The sequence below is a fragment of the Crocodylus porosus genome, unplaced genomic scaffold (assembly GCF_001723895.1).
Source record: "Crocodylus porosus isolate Cpor-Errol unplaced genomic scaffold, CroPor_comp1, whole genome shotgun sequence".
NCBI lineage: Eukaryota > Metazoa > Chordata > Crocodylia > Crocodylidae > Crocodylus > Crocodylus porosus.
Window position 1 is genome coordinate 53,767,499 of NW_017728943.1, and position 13,242 is coordinate 53,780,740.

Consider the following 13,242-nt stretch of genomic DNA (forward strand, 5'->3'; position numbering starts at 1 on the left):
TGCAAGCGTGCATTTGTGCCAGGCTACCAACTGGGCCACGGGAGACGAAATATTTCTCTCCGAGGATTTCCCATTGGGCTGCGGTGTTTTCTTTCCTCTGCTCTGCTTTCTTCCCTCCCTGCAACAAGAAAGTCCCAGCGGGCCCCCTTGGCACTCCGCAGCCTGCGAGCAGCTGGGTCTGACAAATGCCTGCCCAGTGTTTGGGGCTCCTTTCCCTCTTCCCCGCTCTGATCATCCCCGACAACATTCACCCTCGGCTCCGAGCCGCGAGCAAATTCACCAGAATGTGCCTGTTTTCTGCCCGTGCATCTTTCCAGGCCTCCCATTGGGCCGCGGCAGCAGCAAAGACTTTGTGACGTCACAAAGGGGCAGAGCTTGGGTTTCTTTACGAAGAATTTCCTCTCGGTCGGTGCGCGCAGGGAAGCGAGCTGGGAGCCGAGGGGAAATCGTCCTCCCAGGAAGAGCTGCAAGGCAGGGAACCTGGACTCCTCCTGCAGAAGGGGAACAAAAGACGGGGTGAAGAAGTCAGGGGACTGCAGTTTGTAAACGCGATTTCCAGTCCAGATTTGGTGAAGGGACTTGAGAAGGAACACCGCCAGACATGTGATTCTACCACCCGTGTTAGGACTGCCAGCCAGAAACACCCACAAAACAATTACTTTATATCCCGTTCTAGCGAAGCAGACTCTGTCTCTCTCTGTTTCTGCTCTTGTTTATCTGTCAGACTTCCAAGCACATATGGTGTCAAGTTGCAGCAAGGGAGGGTTAAGTTGGATACCAGGGAAAACTTTCTCACTAGGGAGGTGGTGAAGCACTGGAATGGGTTAGAGAGAGAGATGTATCTTCATCCTTGGGGGTTTTTAAGGCCTGGCTTGACAAAGCCCTGGAATGATCTAGTTGGAGATGATCCTGCTGTAGCAATGAAGTTTGGCGCTGAGGGTAATGCCCACAGCAGCAAGCAGCCTGCCCTTGCCCCATGAACAGGTCTGGGGCACCCTCCCATGCTTCCCCAGGAGTGCATGCAGTGGCAGGAGCCACCCTTCCCTCATCCCCATGCCGGCACAAATGAGCCACTCACAGCTCTGTCCCACACCCCTTCACTTCTGTGCCCAAGGTGCTCCCCTCCCCTTGCTGCAGGACTGGCTGGACTAAATGACCTCCTGAGGTTCCTTCCACCTTCATTTTCTATGATTCTATGATATCTTATCATCAACAACTTCCACATAATAGTTCATCTGTTAAATAATCGTATGCAGTTTTTCTCAGCTACCTGTATCCATTCATGAACAATGAAGAAAAATACCAAGAGGAAGAACCTGCTTTACATGGAGGTTATAGAAAGTAAAACAAACAAAAAAAGCCCCAAACAAATAAACAAAAAACCTATGCCACTATTATGGTTAAGATTCTCTTAAAACTATCTGCCACCTGTACCTATCACCATGCTGGAACAGGGTCTTGCAATCAAAGCAGCTGGAAAATAGTGATAGAACAGGCCTTCAGAAAGTTTTGCAGTACCCAAATTATCCAGCTGTGAAGTTGCTAGCACTGATGTAACAGTCGTGATCCAAGCCCAAATCTCGCAAACACTGTTACAGGTGAGTAGCAGACAATTCAGAAAGCTCTGGGTCCCAGAATTTCATTTAGTCTTCCTTTGGTAATACTTATTAGGCATTAAGTACAATAATTTTTGTGTTGTAGGAAGATTTGCAGCTAAGAGACAGATCTTGGACTTGTTGATGGTAAGGTTCCTTCTAATCTCACGGAGAAAGAAATTACAGATCTGTAAATTCATCCTCAAGGACATTTTATTTTTAATTCTCACAAATTTAAATCTCATGGTGGGCAGCCCCAGTAGTAGTAGCAAAGTTTTCATGGAAATTCCTGATATTAGAGACAGAGATTGTCCTTTAGGCACCCTGCATTCAAGAGAGCTTTGGAGTTGAGCATCATGACCTTGATCTGTTCCTGTCCAGAGCTGGAGAGCAAGTACAAGGACCAGGGGAGATAACAGTGTATTTCTGCTGACAAGTGTTGCTGATCAGGCAGGTTGACATCATATCCTGGACCTTAAAGAACAGCTTCAGGATTTGCAGATTAGTTCCTCAGTTTACGGTACTGCATGAATGGAGACTAACCTGCATGAAAACTTGACTTAATACTGCAAACAGTGGGAAGAAAAGCATTTCTAGGGCCCATTGCACCTGACTACTGAAAAGTGCAGAAGGACTCGGTGCTAATTACCACTTTAACAGTACCTGGTTAGAGTTCCTTGACTAGATCATTGACATGAAAGCAGTCTGATGAAACAGTTTTCCTCTGCCACTCAGTGCCACACCTCTAGCATGCTTAATTTCAGTTTCAGACAGCTGTGTGCATTTATGCCCCTATTTCAGTTAGGCATGGTTGTCACAGGGAGATTCCATGTGTATCAAAGTCAAGAAAGTTACATGGAGGGCCATACATGTATCAACACTGTTTTTTTTTTAAACTAAGCAGCTGCTGATTTACCTAAAAGACACCTGAAAACGATCTTTAAAGTTCAGTTAATTCAATAATAATTCAAGACACTTGCTTCAGATATTCCTCCCCCCACAAAAAAAATCATCCATCAGAAAAAAATCAGCTTACTTATCTCAAAAACTATAACTCTCAATAAAGGGAATTTTAGTTATATTCTTCCCTCCTCCCTTCTGAAGGGTATTTAAGCACTTACTAGTTTGCTTACTTGTATCTTCTGCCCCTTTATCATGGGATCAGAAGACTTTGATTCTCAAAGAAAGAGTTGAAGAGCTAATAATATCTCTCCTATCCAATATGGAACTCAGGGCCAAAATTACATGAGAAATGCCATATTTCTAATGCAGAGAAACATCAGGACTCACCGTACCGCAACCTCCATGTAGCTCCTGGCAACAAAAACCTTTATTGAGGCTTTGCTTGTGAGAGCAAAATTTGACCCTTAAACAATTATAGCAAATTAATACTGTAAAACAGTATCTAAGATAAATCATATTTATGATTCCCATTCAGAGGCATATTCACAGTGAGGGATTTTAATATAAATAAGATAAATTAAATAGAACAAGATGACTACACAGCAATATTTCAGCACAAAGGAGTGTGTAAATAAAAACTTAAAAGGAAAAATAAAAATATTTTTATTTCTGCTAGATTTGTTATAATAGCAAGACCAATAAAAATAGTATGTTGCCATTATTATTGTATATGTTACTAAATTATTCAAAATTATAATTTTGCAATCTAAACACGTATGAATACAAGTAGTTTTGTGTAGCGTGAGTAACGTTCTCAGGTTACTCACCTGTAGCAGTGCTTGTGGGATTTGGACTTGGATCATGTTACATCAGTGCTAGCAACTTAACAGCTGGATAATTTGGGCACTCTGCAAAATTTTGTCAGAATACAAATCAGGTTATGTTTATATGCATTTTAAATGTAAAGAGACAACAATATTAAACTTGCAATGAGACGGCAATTAAAATGTGGTCCCATACAAAGAACAGGCTTTACATATAGCTTTTTCTCCCCTACATATCCAAGCCCTTACTTCCCCTTCCTAAGTTATAGCAGCAGGAATATAAAAAAAGCTAACTAACTACACAAACTGTGTTTGTTACCTTGAGTCAGCCCCTGACCTTCTCATGGCCTATGAATCCCAAATAGCTCTGTGGAGAAACAGCACTATCTGGTGGAGGGAGTGTGCAATGTCCTTTCAGAATTTGTAATAAGTTTTATTCACCACTAACGCTATATAATCCCTGTATGAGAGTGCTAGAGCAGTTGCTAAGGGGTTTTAGGAAACTGTTTTCAGCCAGATTTCACAATCACATAAACATACTATCACCAGCAAGTGGCACAGGAAAACACAACTAGGAGAGTTTTCCATAGCTGATGCCAATGTGAGGACTTCCTTGTAATCATAATTGCTGAAAGTTTTGATAAACGAGAAAATATTTTCAGGGCTTTCCAGTTATGCCATGTTGAATAAGGACGGCTTAAGAAAATATGTCACACTGAAACACGCACCTTACCTACGAACCTCTTGACTGACAAAGTTCAGCTCCGAATCCAGTTGCAAACATCACAATTGATCCTTCAAAGAACTATGGCTATGAAGAAGCTTTACAAGTGTGTGCAGATTCCACTGAGTTTGATGGATCTGCTTGGACATGTGAGGTTACATGTGTTTGAGTGATTATAGGACTAGAAGTTCTTTGCAGAAAGAACTCTTAAGAATCAGTGGAAGATGGTGGGTGCAGAGCACTTTTAAAAATAAGTTAGCCTACAGGATTGTTTTCACTCCTCCATGTTGCAGAGGAGTTAAGAGACACAGTGATCACCAATTCATATTCACAAATGAAGGAAAAATCCCTTGTCTTTTCTTTCTCCCTTGTTTCAATTCAACTCTCAGCTCCCTTCCTACAACCTATTCTGTTTCCAGACAATTACTGATTAATCTTTCCACTACCAATAATGTACCCAGGGAAAGGTACCTAAGGGAGTCTTAATTTCTTGTCTGAAACATCTTAGGGAAAGAAAACCTTCTCCTGTTTGTGGCCAATGCCCTCCAAGTCTTAATTTTGTTTAATTATATTTTCAGCCCTATGCTGTCCTCCTTTTAAAAGGATATTTTAAATGATGTATCAATGAATGCAATTTCACAGGGAAAATTCTCTCACAGTGTGGAAAGAGGAACATTTATACAGTTTTAAGGGGGAGCAATTGATTGTAGTTCAGCTGACTGCTACAAATGATTCAATTATGTGCTATCCCCTAGAAAATGGAATTTCAAACCAGAAGTTTACTCTCAAATGAAACTCTGAAGTTACTGCACAGGGGTTGGAGATGACAGATGAAACAGTTATGGAACAGCTGATGCACATTTACAAACAGTATGCCCCTCCCTCACTCTTTTTAATAAGGTATAATTGTGGGAATAACCACAATGGAATTGTAGGTGTGAATGCAGTTTCCATTGACATAGCTGAGCCAGCTGTACTATAGCTAACTCAGGTAACAATTGCAATGAAAAAGTGTTGGCACAGATTTTAGCATGGACCATGCAAACTCTCTGGGGACCTTGATTATGAACCTGGATTATGTGCCCACAGTGAAGTCCATGTCACCCATGTACCCGAGTTAGGTATCTTTCTCCACATGTGCTGCAAAATCATGTCCCCGACTGTAGTGTAGACACAGACTTCTGCCTGCATAGTTAGATTGGTCAGGGGTGTAAAGAAATGTGATCCCAAACTGAAGCTGTAGGAGAAGCTATTAGTGTAGACTCTGTATTTTGTACCATGTTTACCTCCTGAATAATAGTTTTGCTTTACTGGTACAAAGAACAGCTTTTACTACAAGAAGCACTTTGCCAGCAAAGTACATCAGAATTCCCTTATTGGCAAGATGCTCCAAATGCAATAAGATCCTTATATTTGATGTGTTACATGCATCTTTTCAGCCTTCAGATGTGGTTTTCTTCATTGCAGGATATTCTGTGTGTATGCAATTCACAGTCCTGTGGATTGTTGCTATTCTGGACATGAAACTGCTGGAGAAGCTGAGTGCTTGTGAAGGGTAAAACCAGATCTCTTTCATATCAATCACACTTAATTTATCAGCTCTCATCTAGAGAATGTGTAACATACACTTTGGGCAAGGAAGCTTACTGTGCACTGACATTGCTCAGGAGCATGACTTACAAGGTCCAACAATATTGACTGGGCTATATTTCCCCTATCAGGCACAGCCCTGGGTAAAGACTGATACAGAGCTGCAGCTCTCCTAGTGGAGAAGATCATGTCTCAAGTGGGCATGCTGCTGCCCTGACTAAATTCCTTAATGCACAAGAGGTGAACCAAGGTTGTAGATGCAGCCTGCATTCTCCAGTCCATCTTCTCTTGGGACCAGAAGATGACACACTTCAGGTCTATCCCTGTGGACACTGTCCTGGGTGGCACACAGACAGCACAGTCCAGGCAAAGCCTGAGTGAAGACGATCTGAATCATTTTGTTGTTTCACAGGAAATGTGGTAGAGGAGAAGAGTGCATATTGTTTTTCCCCTCTCCTCTCCCACTCCCTTATCTTATACATAGGCCAGAACCTGGCAAAATACTATGCTAAATGCTGTTCCTCTCATCAGAGACCCTCCATTGGTGTAAACAGTCGCACCTGTACTTGAAGGAAAGAATCTGGTATGTATGTATTGGCTTTCCTGATTGCTTTTGTTTCTAAATTAGAGTAACGTGACCTTTGTGTACCTTGACACTGCAGAATATACATTCCTTACATCAGGGATAGGGCTTACATAGCTGTGGGGTTCACTGCCCTGGAGGACCCCTAGAACTTCAGATGGAATTTATATTACCTACCACTCTTACATGTGAGACCTATTAGGAAACTTACTGAAAAAGTTCCAGGTCGCTAAATTATAGGTAAGTACATACTTGCAACTGAGGCCAATATCCAAATACCAATATGAACTTTTGCTGCCTTCAGAATTTTCATCCACGCAGTAAATCAACAGTAACATTTCCCATTTATATGGAGCCTCTCATCTTACGTCCTGAATATGTTTTGTAAGGTTGGTACTGCCATCACCTTACAGTTGTGGAAACTAAGGGAAAGAGAGGTCAATTTGAGAATTTGAAGTTTCTCAAGCTAAGTGGGTACCCTTGATAATTTAAGCTTATGTGAATTGCTCAAGGCAACACAGCCAGTCCTTTGCTTAGTCAAGCATAAGTCTAACTCTTATTCTCTCTCTCTATTTCTCTTCCTACCAACTAACAAATCAAGCTTGCTGAAGAGAAAAAGAAAAGTGTTAATACATGATTAATACTTTAGCCTTGGGTTAACATTAGTCAATGAAAATGAAAGTCCTGATTCTGCAAAGACTTATGAATGTGCTTTAATGTGTGCAGTTGAAGAGTTCCATTATGTCAATGCAGCTACTTTGTGTGCAAAGTTAAACACCCAACTAAATCTTTTCAGGATTGAGACTTAAGGTTTCCTCTGCACAACTAAAGCCATACCAGATGATACAGTTGCAATATGCTTTTTCCAACACAGACAAACCACAGGTATGTTTTTTAAGTCTAGACAGGAATGTAACCTTTGTAAAGGCCATGGGCAGTCCAGAAGTGGTTCACCACCAGCATGTTTTTTCTCATGAAGAAAGAAAGGGGAAAGTATGCCGATTGCTACACTGCCTGAATACAGCCTGGTGGCACCAGGAGATTGGCAGCTGAGAATAAGCTAGCAAGTATATCTGGAGAAAATCTTTAACCTATGGACTGATGGCGAAGTCCTTTCCCACACTCTGAGTATAGTATTTTTCCAGGCTTCTGGGTTCTTTGCTTGCAAGAGCAGAAGAAACGGCTTATGATGACATTAGAGTTCACATACGGAGTAGAGGCATAAAGAACCAAAATAATGGTGACAGCCCATCAGAAGTAGATATTTTCAGGGTTGTGTAATGGATTCCTCTATTATTATTCTTTATTTATCCATCCATATTCTCGAAAGTGATTCATTTTCTGTTCAGCTAAAGAGGGCTGTGTGAGCTATCAGTGTAACTCCTTAGATAGTGGGAGGGCTTTAGTGGGACTGACACAAAGAATTTCTTCTACTAGAAGCATTCACGGACTTTTCTAAGCCAGGAATGAAAGGAATGAAAGACAAGGAGCTTATCCAGGAGAGAGAGAATTCCTTCCCAAAGAGCCTGCTTAAGTAAGGACTTAAGTAATATTAACAAGCCAAATCCTTAACAGTTAGCATTATAGTCTCAGAACGCTTCAAATAACAATCAGTTCTACCTTATTGTAGGATCTAGTAGTACTCTTAAAAATGAATAAACATTTTCATTGCAGCTGGCTGGAAAAAGTCTGCCCCGACCCCTCCTTCCCTTCCTGGAAAAACCGTAAAAAAAACCCAACTTCCAATATCATCTATGTTTTCAGCAAAAAGACTGACTTTTCATAAGGGAGAACAGAAACAAAAGACTTTGGCTTTCAGCTGCAAAAGATAAAAATTTGGTGGGCCAAGAACTAGCATATTTTAATCCTCAAACTGTCAATAGCTGTAGACATTTTGCTGAAAGCCACAAATGTCCATTCTGGAATTTTCTGAATGTAGCTAAATAAAGTCTGAGGAAAGGTCACTCTTTATACAACAATTTTCATTTAATCAAAACCTAAATTTTCACTGACAAAATGTTTTGACAGATCATTTTCAAATCAAGCCAATTCTTATTCCCATTTTACAGACTGGATAACAAACACAAAGAATAGTTAAAGTTCCTATTTTCAGAAGTTATAAAATGTCTTCTCTTAACAGTCAAATTTTTCCCAAACCATCCTGCCTCCAAAAATATCTACCATATTTCCTCACAAACTATATCTCCCCAAATAAGACCTCATATTTGGGAAGGCAGTATGGGGAGACAGATAGATCAATAGATAAATCAATCTATTTTTTTCCCCGGAGTTGTGGCTGCATAAAGCAGGAACAGAGCCTAATCTTCAGCTTACATACTAGGGCTGTGCAAGGCTTTGGACCGTGCTTCGGATCCAGAGAAGCTTTGGACACCTCAGCATCTGAAGCAGCATGTCCAGGTCAAAGCACTGGCTTCATTAAGCTTTCCAAATTGCTTCGGAACTACTTGGGCGATCCGGCCATAGGGTATAATGGGGAATCATTGAAATGTCTATAACTTTGTTGGTTTTTGTCTGATTTGGATGAAACTTGCAGGGGTGGTAGCCTCTGCAGAGAGCATGAAGCTCGCCAAGTTTCAAGAAGATCAGCACAGGGATTCAGGGGGAACTGCACCCCAAATTCTTGAAAGCAGAACTCATGTCACATCTATGTATTACACTGCAGGGGTGGTGGCCCCTGTTGAGGCCACGAAGCCTGCCAAGTTTCAAGAAGATGGGTGCAGGGGTTTGCGGGGAGCTGCACCTCAAGCTGCTGACAGGTAGAACTCGTGACATAGATGACCCTGTGTGTGTTAAGGCGCAGCAGGCTGAAAACTGGAGAGGTGGTGGCCCCTGCTGAGGCCACGAAGCCTGCCAGCTGTTGATAAGATAGGTGCAGGGGGAGTCTGGCTTCTGGGGCCCTGCACTTCTGACTGCTGACAGACAAAACTCGTGACACGAGTGACACTGTGTGTGTTAAAGCACAGAAGGGTGAAAGCTGCAGGCCTTCTAGCCCTTGCTGCAGCCATGAAGCCTGCCAGCTTTCAAAGAGATGGGTGCAGGGAGGTTCTGGGGCCCTGCACCTCTAGTAGCTGACAGACAAAACTCGTGACATGGGTGCTTGTGCAACTGACTCTCTCAATCTTGGGACAGTTGATTGTCTTTATTATTTCCTTTCCTTAGTCTCATAGCTTGTGGTTTTGTAGATGTTAATCCAGGGACGGGCAATTATTTTGGGCAGAGGGCCACTTACTCAGTTTTGGCAAGCCATTGAGGGCCGCATGACAGGCAGCCCAGGGCAGATTAATAATAATTTTCTAATTTTTTTAGGGGCCCTGTGAGCTGGTAGGCCACATCTGGCCCCTGGGCTGTATCTTGCCCACCCCTGTGTTAATCCATGCTCGTTAACTTGTTATGTAGTAGCTAGGTACTGTGTATTGAGCTGGTCACTGAGTGAATCATGATTAATTGGTAACTGGTAACACAGTAGCTTAGCAGCCAGGCCTGCAGTAGTCCTCCACACCTCTGCCATGCCCCAAGACAGACACAGTTGCAGTCACCCATGTCACGAGTTTTGCTTCTCCACAGTTTAAGGTGCAGTTTCCCCCAAACCCCTGCACTTATCTCCTTGAAACTTAGCCCCTGCTGAGACCATGAAACCTGCCACCAGCCCTGCAGTTTTTAGCCCACAGCACCTCAACACACACAGAGTCATCTATATCACAAGTTTTGCCTGTCAGCAGCTTGAGGTACAGTTCCCCCCAAACCCCTCTACCTGTCACCTTGAAACTTGGCAGACTTTGTGGCCTCATCAAGTGCCACAACCCCTGCAGTTTTCACCCCACTGTGGCTTAATATATACACGCAACATGAGTTTTGCTTTCAAGAATTTGGGGTGCAGTTTCCCCCCAACCCCCTGCACCAATCTTCCTGAAACTTGGCAGACTTCATGCTCTCAGCAGAGACTACTATTCCTGCAAGTTTCATCCAAATCAGACAAAAAACAACAAAGGTATAGCTATTTCATTTATTCCCCATTATACCTTATGACCAGCTCTCCAAGGCGGCTCTGAAGCTTCGGAACCACTTCTGGATTGAAGCAGGAACCTAATCCAGAGCTCCAGATCAGATCACTGGCATCAGTGATTGATAGCTGCCTATTCGCACAAGCCTATTATATACTCTCCCTTTGCCTCCTCAGGCAAAGCTACAGTTTTAACCATTTCACAGCCATGTTGTCAACAGCTGTTGAAAAGCTGAAACTATTACAAAGCTGAAGCAGCTACAGACTGGACTCCATGGGTGGGTATAGGATTTAGAAGAGCTTAAAAAAAGATACAGTTGTGAAAGAGGAGGAGAGAGACCAGGAGGAGTTAAATTGCAAATTCTTCAGCATATTTGCTGAAGAAAAGATAGCCCGATTAGTGGAACATCTCCATTACAAAGGAGAGAGAGTTGTTAACATCTGTTGAGTGAAGGCAATTAGAAGCAATCAAGCAGATTATTATGAGCCATGAAGTCAATTGATTCCCTCCGCCCCACCTTAATAGAAAGTCTATTATGGGCACAAAATGAGCTTCCCCATTTAAGACACAACCCTCAATGCTGGAAAGCTAATTTTGCAGGGACAAGGTTTATGTGGTATGTGAGTAAATAGAGTATTTTTCCCATGCCTGATATCATGTTGGTGGGTCCCAGCACTATCCTGTTTCTCTTGCAGAGCTCTAATTCTGTGGCTGGAAACCAAAGTCCGGGGGCAGGGACCTGATGATCTCACAAGGTCCCTTCCAGCCCTAAACTTCTGTGAATCTGTGAAATTCAGATTAGAAGATGTGCATTTTTAGTAGTAAGGGTGATTGACAAATGGAACATGTTACCTAGGAATGTGGTGAAATTCTCCATCATTTGAAGCCTTTAAATAAAGACTGGATGCCTTTCTAAAAGACAGAAATTACTGGGGTTCTTGGCTTCTGCTATACAGGAGGTCACACAGGATAGTCATAATGGCTGCTTCTGGGCTTAAAGCTGATGAACTTTTGAAAATCAAGCCTGTTCTATATATATATGTATTATTAAAATAAACATATTTGGGCATTGCTGTTTGAAAATTAGGACTAGATTTATAAAGCTAAAGGTATAAAGACAAATTATCACTTGGTAAATCAGCTACACAAAGATCAAGAATGATTTGAGCTGAAGTCTTACAGCGGGCATTGCTCTCTAGTTCCTGCACCAAGGCCTAGTAAAGAGGCATGGTTCATAGCCTTGTAGACTGCTAGCTTGTCTTTCAGCCCCAGCCAGGACTGAGGCCAGAGACCCCTGAGGCGAGGGGGTCTTATTCTTCAAATACAAAACTTACAACCAGAGCAAGCTGCAGGGACCTAGAGTCTTTCCCTTTTCACAAGAACTAACCTCATTCTTGCAGTTTACCCACTGCGTGAACCCTCAGCCATATGCAGCAAAATGAATGTGTGATTATAATATGGCTAGGCCTACTACTTAGCTCTAAACAAAGGAGGTAAGAACTGTTGTAAAGATGCAGCAGCATGTTCTTCAGTGCACTAGCAACCAGAATGCAAGTTTCTTGGGCACGTTGGGTACATACGCTGGTTGGTGAGCCCAGGCTGCTGTCTTTGCTAGTTAGATTAAAGCTAGTAGAGGCAAGATAACTATGCTATAATCATACATTTCTTTTATTGTATAGACATGCCTTTAGAAAAATAACAGGAGTGCTTCCTATCCAGGTCTGGTTGTTGGGTTGACAGACTCCAGACACTGCTAAAGGAGCAGACAGTGTGCTGCAGGGAAAACAATAGATCCATGTGGTCACACCTCCTCCTGGGCCTATCCCACTGAAACAAAAATGTGAGAAATAATTTAATTTCAGGTTGACCTAAAACATTTGTTTGAAAGGTTGTGGTTTGTTTTACAGCTATTTATTGTTTTTATTCCTTTTTAAATTACCTTTGTAGCTAAAATGCTAAAATATTTATTTTTGAAACATCTTCCTTTGACATTTTCCAACATTTTTAGAATTTTTCCCTACTACTACTTTTCACCCAAATTATTCCCCTTTCTCAGCATGAATTCACAAATAATTTCAGTCCCCTTGAAACTGCTTTCCCTAAAAAGAAAAAAAGAATATTACACCAAAATAATGCCTAGCTATAATGTTGATAGTAATATAATTGACAGGGGAAGCCCAGCTGGATGCCAACTGTGGGTGGTAACCTCTGAGGACTCTGGTAGCCATTGGGGCTGTGCGGAGCCGTTGGCAGCTGATTTGATTTGGAGGAGATCTGGCCCAATTCGGCAGCCGGATCTCTGAATCCAAATCGAATCGGGAGACCCATTAAAAGGTCCAAATTGAATCAGAAGCTTCAAAATTGATTTGGAAAAGATTTGGCATTGCTTCAGAGATTTGGCCATATACTAAACAGGCAGCAGTCCTCAATGCTGGATACAGCTGCCTCCAGGTGGTAAATCTGTTGTGGTGGGTGGAGGTGGGAGAGGGGGCAGATCAATGCCCCCACAGCGAGGGAGGGATTGGGGATGGGACCCAAGCTGGGGCAAGCACTGCCTAGGGAGGGGGTGGGGTGGCTCAAGCCACTGTGCGCTGCCTGTCTGGGAGCTGCTCATGCGGTGGTTTATTTAGCAGCTCTTGCCACCATTCCTGCCGCTGGTCCAGGAAGGCATGTGGTGGGGACATGTGCCCCAGGATCTGTGTGGGGCGGGCAGGGCCAGAGCTGCCGGGTGAAAGGCAGAAGGTGCTGGGCGTGGGGGCTATGCCCCCCCGCTGCTCGCCCAGTCGGTGTGGGGCTGGCACGAGACTGAGCCCCTGTGCTGCATCCAGACGAGCAGTGGCCTTGCCCTGGCTGGGTGAGAAGCAGCAGGGCATGCACAGAGGCAGGGGCATGTTTCATATTTCTCTTTCTGTTAACCATATATATCTCTTGTAAGAGACACAATTGGTCTACCTGTGCCACATAATGTATACAAGCTCCTACATTAACTTGGACCATGTAG